The sequence below is a fragment of the Arachis stenosperma genome, chromosome 2, assembly GCF_014773155.1.
Source record: "Arachis stenosperma cultivar V10309 chromosome 2, arast.V10309.gnm1.PFL2, whole genome shotgun sequence".
NCBI lineage: Eukaryota > Viridiplantae > Streptophyta > Magnoliopsida > Fabales > Fabaceae > Arachis > Arachis stenosperma.
Genome location: NC_080378.1, coordinates 8,006,856 through 8,023,767, shown reverse-complemented (window position 1 = coordinate 8,023,767; position 16,912 = coordinate 8,006,856). Strand labels below are relative to the sequence as shown.

Here is a 16,912-nt window from a genome sequence, read left to right as displayed (position 1 = left end):
ACCCTTGCTAACTTAGGCATCGGAGTGTCTTTGCAGGTACCACCCCCCATTCACACACGAGCACAAGTCGGACGGAGCCTCCCGAGTTGCGGACCTACCTGGAGTCCTCCTCTGTTATACACTTGGGCCGCCGAACGCCATCCATTGGACTAATCTCCGGTTACCTACCGTAACATTGGCGCCGTTGCCGGGGACCCGCGAGATCATCCCTCGATGGCAGAAAGATCCCATGAAGAAGGCCATGTCGAAACGGATTCTGAGCAAGAGAATCTGGACATGGGCAATGACAATGAAGACACAGCCCAACATCAAGACAATGATCAACACAGAGAGGGTACCTCCGGAGTAAAAAATCCGAAGGTAAATTCCTCAGATGGGCGTGAATCAGAAAAGGACGGACCATCCCACGTAGCTGAACTAATAGGATTGGTCCATAGCCGCCTGGAGCAATTGGAACAAGAGCGGGAGAAACAAAAGGAAACCGAAAGGTACCTTAAAGAGGAGATGGAACGGCGAAAAGAGTTAGAAAGAAAACTCTTACAGCTAGAATCCTCCCTCAAGAACTCCCGCAATGAAGGCGAAGATCAACTCCTGGGCGGAGAAGATCCCTTCAGCGAGGACATAATGAGGGCAAAAGTTCCAACGAACTTCAAAAGCCCTGATATGGACCTCTATGATGGAACCACGGATCCAAAGCATCATCTAAGCAATTTTAAAAGTCGGATGTATCTAGCCGATGCCTCCGACGCTACGAGATGCAAGGCATTCCCGACAACTTTATCGAAAGCAGCGATGAAGTGGTTCGATAGCCTTCCCCCGAGATCCATCACCAGCTTTGAAGACCTCTCTAGGAAATTCTTGATGAGGTTCTCAATACAAAAGGACAAAGTAAAACATGCACCCAGCCTCCTGGGAATAAAACAGGAGGTCGGAGAGTCTTTACGAGCCTATATGGAAAGGTTCAATAAGGCATGTTTAGAGATCCAAGACCTGCCCACAGAGGCAGTAATAATGGGGTTAGTCAATGGACTCAGAGAAGGTCCCTTCTCACAGTCCATATCTAAAAGACACCCCGTTTCTCTAAGTGATGTACAAGAAAGGGCCGAGAAGTACATCAACATGGAAGAGAATGCAAAGCTAAGAGACCTGAGTTCACGACCTGGACCCACTTCCTCCTCTAGGGAGAGAGAAAGGGAAGTCAAGAAGAAGGAAGAGCTCGGTCTCGAGAGGCCCAGGAAGTACCACTCTTATACTCCTCTAAAGACCTCTATAGTGGACGTATACAGAGAGATATGCAACACTGAAAGGCTGCCACCCCCAAGACCCATTAAAAATAAAAAGGGGGAAGTCGCAGCGAGTATTGTGAGTACCATAAAATATATGGTCACTCCACCAACGACTGTTACGACCTCAAAAATGTGATAGAAAAGCTGGCTAGAGAAGGCCGGCTTGACAGATATCTCATGGAGAGGTCGGACACCCATGGAAAGAGAAAGCGGGATGATATGGACAGGAGAGATCCGCCACCACAGACCCCAGAGAGACATATCCATATGATCTCGGGAGGATTTGCGGGAGGCGGGATCACCAAATCTTCTCGCAAAAGACATCTCAAAAGAGTCTACCAAGTCGAGGAAGAGACACCCGACTTCCCCACCATCTCATTCACGAAAGAAGATGGGCAAGGGATAATCCCCGGGCATGATGATCCCGTGGTGATAACTATGATCCTAGCCAACGCCCATCTCCACAGAACCCTAGTAGACCAAGGAAGCTCGGCGGACATTCTTTTCAAGTCGGCCTTCGACAAGCTAGGGTTAGATGAAAAAGAGTTAAGAGCTTACCCCGACACCCTATACGGGTTAGGGGATACGCCAATAAAGCCACTGGGATTTTTACCCCTTCACACCACCTTTGGAAAAGGGGAAAAATCAAAGACTCTGAGCATAGACTTTATAGTCATCGAGGAAGGGTCAGCCTACAATGCCTTAATCGGCAGAACTACCCTTAATCGCCTTGGAGCAGTGGTATCAACTCCTCACCTCTGCATGAAATTCCCAACTCCCGGAGGAATAGCAACGGTGAGGGGAGATCAGAAATTGGCAAGGAAGTGCTATAACGAAAGCCTAAACCTGAGAAGAAAGGGCAAAGAAGTCCACACCATAGAGTTGGGTGGAGCAAGAACCAGAGAAGAACTACGGCCTCAACCGGGAGAAAAAACCAAGGAGATACAAGTCGGTGAAGAGGAAGGAAAAAACACTTACATAGGAGCCAACCTAGGGGAAACCCTAAAACAAAGGTTGGGAGAACTCCTAAGAACTAATTCCGACCTCTTCGCATGGAAGGCTTCCGACATGTCCGGGATTGATCCCGAGCTCATGTCCCATAAGCTCTCGGTTTTCCCAGGGTCCCGACCTGTACAACAAAGAAGACGCAAGCTCGGCCCAGAACGAGCCTCAATAGTAGAAGAACAAGTACAGGCGCTCCTGGAAGCCGGATTTATTAAAGAGGTCAAATACCCAACATGGCTAGCCAATGTAGTGCTAGTCAAAAAACAAAATGGTAAATGGAGAATGTGCGTCGACTATACCGACCTGAATAAGGCATGTCCTAAGGACCCTTATCCTCTACCGAGTATTGATACCCTGGTAGACTCCAGCTCGGGGTACCAATACCTGTCATTCATGGATGCCTACTCGGGATATAACCAAATCCCGATGCATGAACCCGATCAGGAGAAAACATCGTTCATCACACCAAAAGCCAACTATTGCTACGTGGTCATGCCATTCGGACTAAAGAATGCAGGAGCCACGTATCAAAGGCTGATGAACAAAGTGTTTTCCCCCCATATAGGGAACCTAATGGAGGTATACGTCGACGACATGTTAGTAAAAACCAAGCAAGAAAACGACCTCTTAACCGATCTCTCACGAGTTTTCAATACTATAAGGTCGCATGGGATGAGACTAAATCCCGCAAAATGCGCCTTCGCAGTAGAAGCAGGGAAATTTCTAGGCTTCATGCTAACGCAAAGAGGGATTGAGGCCAATCCCGACAAATGCAGAGCCATCCTAGAAATGAAAAGTCCGACTTGTCTGAGAGAGGTTCAACAGCTTAATGGCCGACTTGCAGCCCTCTCCAGGTTTTTGGCAGGATCGGCACTAAAATCCCTTCCATTATTCTCCTTATTAAGGAAGGGATGCCAGTTTGAATGGACTCCGGAATGCGAGGAGGCGTTCCAAGAGTTCAAAAAATTCTTAAGCCAGCCTCCTATCTTAACCCGACCAGTACCGGGAAAAGACCTTGTCCTATACCTATCCGTGGCAAACAGGGCTGTCTCATCGGCCCTGATCAGAGAAGACGAGGTCGGTCAACACCCGGTCTACTTTACCAGTAAGGTTCTACAAGGCCCTGAGCTAAGGTACCACAAACTAGAGAAGTTTGCTTACTCCTTAGTGATAGCCTCACGAAGGCTACGACCTTACTTCCAGGCTCACACAATAAGAGTCCGTACGAACCAGCCCATGAAGCAAATCCTTCAAAAGACGGATGTTGCAGGGAGAATGGTTCAATGGGCGATAGAGCTCTCCGAGTTTGATTTGAGATACGAAACTCGGACTGCAATTAAAGCCCAGTGCCTTGCCGACTTCATAGCGGAATACGCAGGTGAACAAGAGGGAAAAACGACTACATGGGAACTCTATGTAGACGGATCCTCCAACAAGACGGGGAGCGGCGCAGGCATAATATTGGTGGATGGAAAAGGAACCCAGATAGAGGTCTCCTTAAAATTTGAATTTCCGGCTTCAAACAATCAGGCAGAGTATGAAGCCTTGATTGCCGGATTAAAGTTAGCAGAAGAAGTTGGCGCTACAAAGGTGATGATCTACAGCGACTCACAAGTGGTGACTTCCCAAATAAGTGGAGAATATCAGGCGAAGGACCCCAATATGAAGAAATACTTGGAAAAAACCTTGGAACACCTGGGGCACTTTGCGGAAACCGAGGTTAAGCACATAACTCGGGATCTAAATAGCAGAGCTGACGCCCTATCCAAGTTAGCAAGTACCAAACCCGGAGGGAACAATAGAAGCCTGATCCAAGAAACCCTCCAAGAGCCCTCGGTATCAAAACAGAGGATCAACAAGAGGTACTTGAGGTAATCGGCCTAAACCTCGGATGGATGAATCCCTTAGTCGAATACCTGAAATTCGACATCCTCCCCAAAGAGGAAAAAGAAGCTAAAAAGATCCGAAGGGAAGCACAACATTATACTTTGGTGAGAAATGTCCTTTACAGAAGAAGGATATCAACACCATTGCTGAAGTGCGTGCCGACCTCAAGAACCGCCGAGGTATTGGAAGAGGTACATAGTGGAATCTGCGGAAATCATCTCGGAGCAAGGTCATTAGCCAGAAAAGTAATCCGAGCCGGGTTCTACTGGCCAACCTTGCAGAAAGATGCCACAGAATTTGTGAAGAAATGCCAACCATGCCAGATGCATGCAAGATTCCACGTGGCTCCACCAGAAGAGCTCATCAGTATAACTTCCCCCTGGCCTTTCGCAAAATGGGGAATGGACTTGTTAGGTCCTTTTCCCCAAGCACCAGGGCAAGTCAAATACTTGATCGTGGGAATAGATTACTTCACAAAGTGGATAGAAGCGGAACCACTAGCCACTATCACCGCCCAAAGAAGTCGCAGGTTCCTCTACAAAAACATTATCACAAGGTATGGGATACCTTATTCCATTACCACAGACAATGGAACCCAATTCACCGACGCCACCTTCAGGAATCTAGTAGCCAGTCTGAAAATCAAGCATCAGTTCACCTCGGTAGAACACCCACAAGCCAATGGGCAAGCCGAGGCGGCTAACAAAGTCATACTGGCAGGATTAAAGAAAAGATTACAGGAAGCAAAGGGAGCTTGGGCTGAAGAGCTCCCTCAAGTATTATGGGCTTATAGGACAACTCCCCAATCCGCCACAGGAGAAACGCCTTTCAGATTAGTCTATGGCGTAGAAGCCATGATTCCAATAGAAATCAGTGAGCAAAGCCCAAGGGTAATTCTCCACGATGAGGTCGGAAATATACAGGGGCACAAAGAGGAGCTCGACTTGCTCCCCGAAGTCCGAGAGGGGGCCCAGATAAGAGAAGCTGCACTAAAGCAAAGAATGACTGCGAGGTACAACAAAAAAGTCATTCGAAGAACATTTGCTACAAATGACTTGGTCCTAATCAGAAATGACATCGGAGTCAACAAATCGGGAGAGGGAAAACTCGCCGCGAATTGGAAGGGACCGTACAAAGTCAAAGAAGTCTTAGGAAAAGGTTATTATAAAGTAACCGACCTAAATGGCAATGAGCTACCGAGGTCGTGGCATGCTTGTAATATGAAAAGGTACTACAGTTAGAAGCGAACTCTACTCTCTGATGTACTCTTTTCCCAACTTCACGATTTTTTCCCAAAGAAAAGGGTTTTTTCTGGAGAAGGGTTTTTAATGAGGCATCATAGTAGAGGCTAAGGGAAAATAAGCTATCAAAACCCTTAGTAGCAAAAAGGTACCTTCCCAGTTAATAAAGATCTTTTTCGTTTATTATATCTCTCTTAAATATCCTTCTTTATTTTTATAAGTCTTTCTACGAAACGCGCCGACTTAAGCTCGACAAAACGTGAAAATCCCATGAACCGACCTAACATGGTCGTCAGGATGAAACGACGAGGTACAAGTCGGCGTAAAGAGGTTATATGAGTTGATCGTACTAAACTCGGGAACAGTCCGACTCATAAGTCAAAGACAAGAACCCGAGTAGAAAAACTCGGATATATTCCGAGTTAATGAAAAACGCATCGCAAAAAATAACCTAAGTCATAAAAACTCACTAAAACAAAAGTTGAGTACAAAGGATAAACAAAAGAGATATCGAAACTTGGAAAAAGCTCAAAGGTTGCATACAAACCTTTGAACGAAAAGGGGCTTGAGAAAACAATACAAGCCAACAAAAGGTTTCTTCAGAAAAGATCAAACATATCCAAAACAGAAAAGCATGTGCACGCTCAAGGTAACTTAAACCCTTATCCAAAAAAGGGTACGGATTGGAATATTTTATTTACGGCCTTAAAGGGCCAGAAAAAGCAATTGTTCACAACCACCAAACAAAGAAATAAAGTTTAAAAAAGAAGAGACCCACAGGCCGGGCCCCCATATAACCATAAAAATAAAAGAGTCATTTTTTTATCGGAATAGAGGAATCACCACCACCAGGAGAAGCGCCACCAGAACCGGGAGGAGGAACGGAGGAAGAACCCGAGGCATCCGTAGGACGAGGAGGAGACTCGATAATTCTCTGTCCCCGAATCTTCAGGTCTGACTCGGAAATGACCTCGGGGACAGGAGGATCAACGATGGCGCCATCAATAACTACCTTGTCGGGATGTAAAGGAGAAAGGTCCAAGTCGGGAGCGATAACTCTGACTTGTTCCAAGAAAATTCTCCAAGACTCCTCGGCACCATCGGCGATAGAGTCCTCCAACTCGGCGTATGCGTTCCGAGAGTTCAGCAAGTCCTTCCTCACGGCCACAATATCTTGAAATAAGCTATGGTAGCTGTCTTGCGCCGTCTTCCTCAGGTTAGCCTCCAAAGTGCACTGAGCCCGGAGCTTACCTACCTCCTCCCTAAGGTGATCCCTCTCCTTCCTCAATTTATCTCTCTCCTCCTTCAACTCCTTCTCATGTTTTTCAAAAAGAAAAAGTCTCCCCTCCAACTCCTCAACCCTCGAGGTTGCACCCAAGGAGCTAAAGGGAGCCTTCTCAAAGATGTCCAAAAGTTTGCCGCAAACACCCGCCGCCCTAAAACTCTCCTCAGCCATGGTAGTGAGGTGGTTTCGAACAGAAACATCATCCATACTGATAAAAGGATAGATGTTCTTTCGGACGAATGCCATAGCATCCGCCTTAACCCCACCATCAAAAGAAGAAGAGCCAGACTCTGAAGTCTTGCGCTTCTTCTTCTCGGGCTCGGAGAGAATTTGGGCAGAAGGAGGTGGTCGGGGCAAACTCGAGGAAGAAATGACAATGGGTTGAGAAGGAGTGCCAGTGTTCTTAGGAGGAGGAGGTGGAGGAGGAGGAGAGGTGATCGCCCCGGCACCCCCGGACCTAGCCCGGGACTTCGCCTTGGCCTCCCGGACCCTTTGGTAGGCCTCCTGAGCGTTCTTTTTTGCCATATCTACAAAAGAAACAACCAAGTTACAAGTCGGCAAAATGTAAGTCGGCGAAAACAGCTCGGAAATAAAGAATGCATGCACTACCTATTTGAGATTGAACGAAAGACGGTGTTCCCTGAAGAATTTTTCTGGTATCCAAATAAGGGGACCTCCCCCACGCTTCTCGGAAAAATCCTACAATGGCCGCCTCCACCTCATCCAGGTCATCGGGACCATATTTTTCACAAAAGGAGGGCGGCGACCAATAAAGGGGAAAGCGGGGAGAGGAATGCTCATCCAGAAAAAAAGGGTGGTGACCCTCTACGGCTTGAACTTTGAAAAAGAAGTTTTTAAAGTCGTGGAAAGATTCATCAAAAAGGGTGAAAATCCTCCGACCTTGAATGGCTCGGAAGGATACCCATTGCTGTTTATTGTTGAGCCCACTAAAGGGCTTGGTCACATGGAAGAGAAAGAAGAAAATCTTTAGAGAGGTCGGAAAGTCCAGAGCATGGCTTATAAACTGATAAATCTTCAAAAAACCCCAAGAATTGGGGTGAAGTTGAGTAGGGGCGACATTACAATGATGCAAAACAGATATCTCAAAATCTGAGAAAGGAAGAAAAACACCCAAACGGGTGATCATGCACTCATACATAAAGAAAAAATGAGGGGCCTCCTCATTTTCTCTCCCAAAACAGACCCGGTCTTCAGGACCCGGGATTATCAGTTCATATTTGGGCTCGTCCTCCTCTGAAGTACAGAGCCTGTGATGAGTGCGAAGATGAGTGATGAACTCAGCGTCGACCAACGGTTCCTCCCCAAGGACCGTAACATCTACCCATTGAGAAAGAACGTCTACGGAAGCCATTTTTTATATATAAAGAAAAGTGGCAGAAACCTACAAAAAGGGAAAAGAAAAGGAAAAATCAAAAAACACGGCCTCTAAGGAGAAAGATTCGAAACTAGAATCTACAGGTCAACCTATCTACTTGCAAAACAAAACATGCAAACAAAAAGCATGACATAAAAAAGGCAAAGCTAACCTTTATCCGAAAATGAGGGTTGGGGAAGAACAGAAATCTTTGAACGCAAGGATGCAACACGAACAGGATAAGGAGAAGCTTGAAAGATCGCGGAAACGGAAAATGGAAAGAGAGGGAAAGTATTTATAAAATAGGCTAAGGGGCATAATGGTAAAAACGAGGCAGCCATTAATGCGACTGCACCGTTACCAAAGCCCTCAATCCCTAAACGCCTTCTCAACGGACACGACGCTTGAATTGACGTAACTGTCAGAAACTAAAAGTCGCGAAAATCACGTCGGTTTCCAAGATCCGTATTCTTTCAAACAAGTCGACTACGCACCCGAGTTGAATACTTGAACCCAAACTTTAAAGAAAATTTGGGCTCAAGTAGGGGCACTGTTCATACCCTGGCCCAATACTAAGGCCCAGATCCAACTAAAAGGCCTAATCTAAAGGATTAGGCCTAGCTAAGCGCCGCCTTTTACATAAGAAGTCGGTGTCATTCACGACTTGATTCGAAGAGGTCGGATGTGAGATTGGCTGGCAGATAATACACTCATTCAAATGAGTAACCGCCCCTAAAATCTCTCTAACCGCCTCATAAAGCCATATCTTAACCTCCCCAAGATAATAGGGACGGTTACTACCCTAAAGATACGGCACTACACCAACGGTGGTTATTGGCTCACCACTATAAATACACTGACATCCCTCAGGTATCTCCAAGTCCAATACTCTCTAAGACCTGCTTACACCCTTGCTAACTTAGGCATCGGAGTGTCTTTGCAGGTACCACCCCCCATTCACACACGAGCACAAGTCGGACGGAGCCTCCCGAGTTGCGGACCTACCTGGAGTCCTCCTTTGTTATACACTTGGGCCGCCGAACGCTATCCATTGGACTAATCTCCGGTTACCTACCGTAACAGTATTTAAATTAATTAAATAATAATAAATTTTTAAAAAGGCCGATCAAAAGTTGACTTTTAAAGGATACTAACATTTTTATTTATTTATCTGAGGAAGATGGTTGGGTCAAAAAACAAACATTGATACTTTAAAAGTGCTCTGAACAATATAACCGACAAAATCAGAGTTGCTGAATTTTTTCAAAAAGCATAATGTAAAGAGTACGGGATCTTCAATGTGGAACATGCTAATATGTCTCGAACTTAATTCACTTGATAATCATCCATCAGAGTTTTTGAAGAGCTTAGTCCCAAATTATGAAGTGTTCTTTGAGAGATTTCGTACTTTAGGCTGCGTTTGTTTTCGAGAACAGGATATAGACACAAAATACACTAATTCAGTGTCTTTAGACATATTGTCTCTATCCATATCTCTTTTGCCAAACACGATCATATATCTCTGTGTCCCTGTCTCAGTGTCCTGTCTCTGTAAACAAACACAGTCTTACTGAATGAATATCAGGACATATACCGTCTAAATTAGGGGTGTTCATGGCCCGGTCCGGACCGACCCGAAGACCCGGTCCGGTTTCGAATCTTTTAGGAACTAATTTGGTGTGATTTCACCGAGTTTAGGGCCGAGTAAGAGTCTCAAAAATAGACTCGGTCATTATTTTGGGTCGGATCCGGGCCATACTTCGAGTCACCCGAACTCGACCCGGTGGCCCGGTCATCATACACAATTAATATTTTATGTTATTAGTGATGGATGATAGCTATTCTTATGTGGAATTTAAGTATTGTAAATCTTAATATTGTGTTATTAGTCATTATAAGACTATAAGTTAATGTTTTATATTTAAAATGCATAAGACTTTAGACTAATGCATAATATTGTGTTATTTGTATTGATTTAAATATTTGGTGTTATTAGACAATATTAATATTGATTGTGGTTATGCTTTAATTTTAAGAAAGGGTTGGTTCTTGTTACATTTTTCTAAGTGAATTTTACCATGTCAAATAATGGTTGGAGTCTTAAAAATTTGGATATTTTCACATGCTAACTTACAAGAAGGTAATGTTAACGGTCCGGTTTTTATCCGGTATAATCGTGGCCCGAAAGTGTGTAGATTTCATCGGATTTAGGACCGAATTTAAATCTAACAAATAGGCTCGGTATATATTTTAGACCGAATCTAAATCACATCAAATCCGGTTTCACTTGATCCATAAACACCCCTAGTCCAAATATTTCATTGGGCTTGTCCTACTGGCGGCGGAATCAAGAGGTTATTATTTCGAAGACTTATGAGAGTCTCATTTTCGACATGTATGTTCATTTTTCCAGTTCATATTTGATTTTGACTGAGATAAATATTAAATTATTCAATATTTTATTTGATCACATTAACTATAATTAATTAATTATATTAATGATTTGATTTGATTAAAATAAATAAATTGATTTTGTTTTAATTTATATTAATTTTTCGTTATATGTGTTTTGACTAATATTTTTTAAAAGTGTTATAATTAATTATGTATTTGATTTGATTGATATAAATATTAGATTATTTAATATTTTATTTGATCACATTAACTATAACTAATTAATGATATTAATTATTTGATTTGATTCAAATAAATGAATTGATTTTGTTTTAATTTATATTAATTTTTCGTCTTATGTATTTTTGATTAATGGTTTTTAAAAGTGTTATAATTAATCATATATTTGATTTGATTTAGATAAAGATCAAATTATTCAATATTTTATTTTTTATTTGACCAATTAACTATAACTAATTAATTATATTAAGAAAAATACTCTGATGACCATCTAGCATTTTTTTTTATACTTTAGCACACATTTTTAAATACTGATAACTAACTACAGGCTAAAAATAATAAATTATAATAACTTTCTAGCATTTTTTTTATATTAATTATTTAATTTGACTGTAATAAATGAATTAATTTTGTTTTAATTTGTATTAAATTATTTGTATTGTGTATTTTGATTAATAATTTTTAAAAGTGTTATAATTTTTACATAGCATAATTATAAGATATTTTTTATTTAAATTATTTTATTGAGCCAAATAATTATAATTAATTTATTATATCAATAATTTAATTTAATTAGTTTAAATATATCTTAATTGATTCAATTTATTGTCACATTAATATTTGAGTTGTTGTTTCCCCAAAATTTCTCTTTATTTTCTTTAAATTTGTTTTCATTGTATATATACAACTAACTTCCCAAACCTCAATAATAAAAGAGACCCTTTTTAAATAATGGTTTGCCCGGGAAGCCAACAGAGTTGCATATTGGCTGGCATGGTCTGAAACGGTGAAACCATGAAAAAATCAATCTAGGTTTTTGCAATAACAACAACAACAGAAGGTAGTGTTTATATTGATAACTTGACTTTGCGACTCTCTTCGGCAGTTCTGCTCTGGATTCACACTTTCCATTTCAACTAGCTCCTTGCATGTGTTTGTTGTTTGTGGATCACCCTTTTGATCCTAATATTATTGGTTCCTGTGTCTTGATCCCGTGCTCCATGATAATTTAGGTTTGATTTTGATAATTGGGTTGGTCTCAAATTTTTATATTTTTTAGGTGTGGCTTTTACTTTGTTTTCAGCTGAACTTTGTTGCATGCTTGATAAAAGTTTGTAGCTTTTTATTTTTGTTTCTATCTGGATTCATTTTGATAAATTTGGTAGTTAAAAGGGGTATTTTCATTTTTCTTTGGTGCGCTTGTTAGCAGCTGAATCACTCTCTCCTCTGGTCCTTCCACGGGAAAAGTTAGAACTACGGCAAGCGAGTCGTAGAAAAACACTTCCCTAATTCTTAAAGGATCAGAGTCTGGTAAGTAGAGTGGGATTTTTGTAAAAAGATGAGGGAGATTCTGGGTAAGAGATTCGTGTTGGAGAAGACTCATGAGGAAGGAATTTATGGCCAATCAGCATGCTGTAGGCATGTTCGGGGAGTAGCCTGATTGATAAAGTATCAACTTGTGTGGTGTGATTGAGATTTGTGTTGGAACTAAATCCAAAAGGCATCGAATTTGAATTTGAATTTGGATGGAGTGATTTGTTGATTTATTACTTTTTGGTTTGATGATGTTTTTTTCTGATGGTTAATTCTGTGTTTTGGAGAATCAATTTTATGCTTATTAGTTTGTGGGAATCTTCATTAACATTAATTAAAGCTATAGTATATTTTCTAAGTTCTTCTTCTGATTTGATACATGATAAATAGACCACTCCCAATTTAGATTCCAGAATAGTTGCTAAAGGATGGGAACAAGAGAGTCTTCAAATGTATCTGAAACTGGCTCATTCTCCATTGTTTTGCTTTGTGCTTCTGGTGATCTGGCTGAGAAGAAGTCGTTGTTTCTGGCACTTTTCCACCTGTATGAGAAGGTTGGTGCCTTCTGTTTATAGAGCAATATATCAAAGTCTTTGCTATTGTTCTTTTTGTAGATGGGATATTTTCTAATAGTTGTTTCCTTTTTCTTGAAGGATTTGTTTCTTACACTTGGTGAATTTATTTTTAGGGATTACTACCGCCAACAGAAGTTCAAATTTTTGGTTATGCAAGGACAGAAGTTTCTGATGACGAACTGAGAGATCAATTGCGAGAGTGAGGCTTTTTCCAGAGAGAAAAGTGCATCTTCCTTTTTCCAAATATTTATGGAGACGAGTTTATGGTTGCAATTGTTTCCTTTGAATTAGCCAAGAAATCTTTACTATACACTTTTTTCTATGGTCAACATTTCATGAATTCTTGTTCGCGGGTTGTTTCACCAAGTTGTTCTATAGAAACTGCGTTATCCTATTAGTTCATAGATTTTAATTTATAGTATCTAAACTGTTTATAAGCATAACAAACATGACTCGTGCAGGTATCTTATTCCTGACGAAGATGATTCCCCGGAACAGGTGGAAGATGTATGGGATTTTCTGAATCTGGTTAGCATTTCCCTTGTTTGCGTTGTTGTACTTGTATATAAATTTCATTTTAGTCTCACTAAAAAACACTTCTGATCAGCCTAAAATGTTCATTCTGTCTCATTTTTTCTCTTCCATTTAGATCAAATACATAAGTGGCTCTTACGATTCTGAGGAAGGTTTTCGCTTGTTGGAGAAAGAGATTTCAGAGCATGAATATTCGAAAAACAGCAGAGGGGGTTCGTCTCGGCGGCTTTTCTATCTTGAACTTCCTCCTTCAGTATATCCATCTGTTTGCAAGATGATCAAGGCTTGTTGCATGAATAAATGTAAGAGTTATAATCTATGGTTCTAACATATATTTTATGTTTAAATGCTATAAATACAGCTGCTGCCGGTGTAGATTTTTTATTTACAGGATGACTGCATGTATTATTATTTATTATGTATCGATTAAAAAGGAAATAATAATGAAATAACTTTTAGCTTATTATCCGGAATGTCTAACTTTTGTTTCTATTGATGCTACATTTGCTGCCTTTAGCCAATCTTGGTGGGTGGATACGCATTGTTGTTGAGAAGCCTTTTGGAAAGGACCTAGAATCTGCAGAAGAACTAAGTACTCAGATTGGAGAGTTGTTTGAGGAGCCACAAATCTACCGTATTGGTCACTACTTGGGAAAAGAACTAGTGCAGAAAATGGTAAAAAATGGTTATATGATGATGTACTTAATACTTATTGTCTGCTCCATGAGCTCTGTCTAAACCCTTTTCATTTTATTCTTATAGGAAGTTGGTACTTCGTTTTGCAAATCAATTGTTTTTGTCTCTTTGGAACCGTGACAACATCGACAATGTACAGGTGAGATTTTTTTTAAAGTCAAAGTTACGGAATTGGCTTAATGGTTTCACACACCGTTGTAACTTTTAAGGGTTAATCTTGTCAACATTTTTTTGGATGTACATACCAAATGAACATTTGGCTGCTGATTTCATTGCAGATAATTTTCAAAGAGGATTTTAAAGTTGAAGTCCATGGTTGATATTTTGACCAATATGGGTATGTGTAGAATTTTGCTTTAGTCAAATTATTCAATGATGCTTTCAAATGATGAGTGAGAGATACTAATGAAAAGAATTTCTGTATAGCAATTTTACTTTCACTGATGATATTGAACGTTGAACTTTGATTTTTCATTTTTTTTATATGCATCAATATTGAATATCTATTATTCGTTTTGTATAGAATTTCTCTTATTAGGTCTGTGGAAGTATAAATCATTAGTGTACAATTTTTAATTTGGCAGAATTATCCGAGACATTATTCAAAACCATCTGCTTCAGGTGAACTCTTCATTTTCATAATGATATAGAATAATATACTTTGACATTGTTATAATTATTTTGTCTTGTCAGGTGGATGCTTCTGTTAAATCATAGCTCATAAGATATCGAATATGTTGAATTTTTCTCATCACTTTTCTACCGTTTAGGTTCTCTGCTTGGTTGCTATGGAAAGGCCTGTTTCTCTCAATCCTGACCACATTCGGGATGAGAGAGTGAAGGTGTGCGCATTTTCCCTTCAATTTATGCCGAAATTATCATGTTATGCTGCTATTTCATTCGACTTTTCTGATATGAGGCCATCAATATCAGACAGAAAATCTTTGTTCTCCTTTTAAATCGGGTTCTCATACTTGCAAATTTCAATTGAATCAATGAGATATTTTCATAACTGGAACCTTTCGTTGTTGCACTTCAATATTTATCTAGATTTTGAGGTGTTCCATAGCATGCAATCAAAGTCTAAATTGTTTTCTATTGGTCACAGAAAATGCAGGTTCTTGAATCAGTAGTACCTGTTAGCGACGATGAGGTTGTTCTTGGACAATAAGAATGCTATAGAGATGACCCAACCGTACCTGATGAGTCGAACACTCCAACTTTTGCATCTGTTATTCTGCGCATACACAACGAAAGATGGGAAGGTATGATAAAATATTTAGCATTTTCTTCCCAAAGGAAAATACATAATTATCTTGTCACGCATTCCATGATTTTCTTTTTGGCATCAGGTGTTCCTTTCATACTAAAAGCAGGGAAGGCCTTAAATTCTAGAAAAACAGAGATACGTGTTCAATTCAAGGATGTTCCTGCTGATATTTTCAAGGATGTTCCTCATGAAATTTTCCAAAAATTTTCTGGTACCGTACCTTTTTCATTTTCGGGTGTTATCTCTTCATACATAAAAAGTATTGAGATGTTGATCATCTCAATAATCCATAATCGCAAACATGACAAACATAGATGCCTGTTCTTTATCGGTTTTGAAAGTGAATATAAATGTTTTCTAGTAAATACTTTTTCTCATTCATCAAAATATCGATGTCTGCAAAATGAAACCTCACTGTAAACTTGTGCATGTCTAGGTCAGATGCATCGGAGAAATGGGTTTCGTATCTGCCTACAGCCTTTAGAAACTATTTACATGAAGCTTATGGTATATGATCGCCTACGTTTCGACGGTTCTCTATATTGTCAGATGCATTCATTGAGATTGGAAGTTTGATGTTCATATAGCAAATATAGATCTCCCAATATACTGTTTGGAATCAAATTTCGTGATATCTAAATGCCGACATGGTTAAATCCAAAATTATTTTTTTTTATCCCAACTTGTAATAATTAGACTAAATCTTCTTGTCGAATCACTGAAGAAGTGCACTCCATCTATTGATTTCTTGTATTCATTCACTTGATAATTTAATGTTAAGTGTATTAAAAAACCATTATATGTTAGATTTAGATTATGCATTTGCTGCATAAGACTTTTACAAATCCATGATATCTGCTGTTGTTGCAGTACAAGCTAGGTAAGTTGAAGATGTCCACATATCAAAGCGAACAGGAGTTGTCCTACTGGCGGGGAAAGAAGGGGTTACCATTGAGGATGCTTATGAGAATCTCATTCTCGACACGTATGTTCGCTTTCCCAGTGCATGTTTTATGAATTTTCAATTTTTTCTATCCTTCTTTTATTTATACATCCAAGCCACGTAATAACACTAACGGTAGAGTTACTAATTAGTTCGATAATTCGAAAGAAACAGATTTGAGTTGAATAATAATGGCAATTGTATCGTGTTTTGCAGGATTAGAGGCGATCAGCAATAATTCGTTCGATAGAGATGAATTGTGGAGGTAACAAATTGTTACATGGTTTGATACAATGTTTCATATATCCTTGAAAGACTAATGTAATGTGCTTAACTATATCAGGCATCATGGAAGATCTTTACCCCGTTATTGCACAGAATTGACAGAGGGGAGTTCAAGCCACTTCCTTATGAGGCATACGGTAGAGGCCCGAAAGAGGCCGTTGAATTGCTGCAAAAAGCAGGCTATGTTGAAACACCCATTGTTGTAAAGAGGCCGCTTTATTAGTTGCTTATATAATGTATATACAATAAAAACCTTATATGGAGCCCTCCTATATATAATGGGTGGTACTAGTTTATGGATTTTCTAAGAAATGTACTCTCTTCAAAGTTGAGTTAGTTGGGTATGTTACGAATTTGGTTTGCATACACTTGTTTATGTTTGTCTTTAATGTGGAGCAAGATAATCCATTCTTCTTCATTCCATTATAATATTTAAAATGTTTTTTTAAAAACTATTTTTAATAAATTACTATCCAATTTGAGGAATAAAATCATTAAAATGTCCACAAAAGGTATTATGATGGAGGAACGAAATCTCAGCAAAGAGTTGTCCTAATACTAATATATGGAAAAAATTGTAAA

The 16,912-nt window shown here is 40.0% G+C and overlaps 1 pseudogene; it reads left to right on the top strand.

The window, feature by feature from the left end:
* Positions 1-12,322: 12,322 nt before the first annotated feature.
* On the top strand, positions 12,323-16,604 carry LOC130961716 (glucose-6-phosphate 1-dehydrogenase, cytoplasmic isoform-like; annotated as a pseudogene).
* Positions 16,605-16,912: the final 308 nt, after the last annotated feature.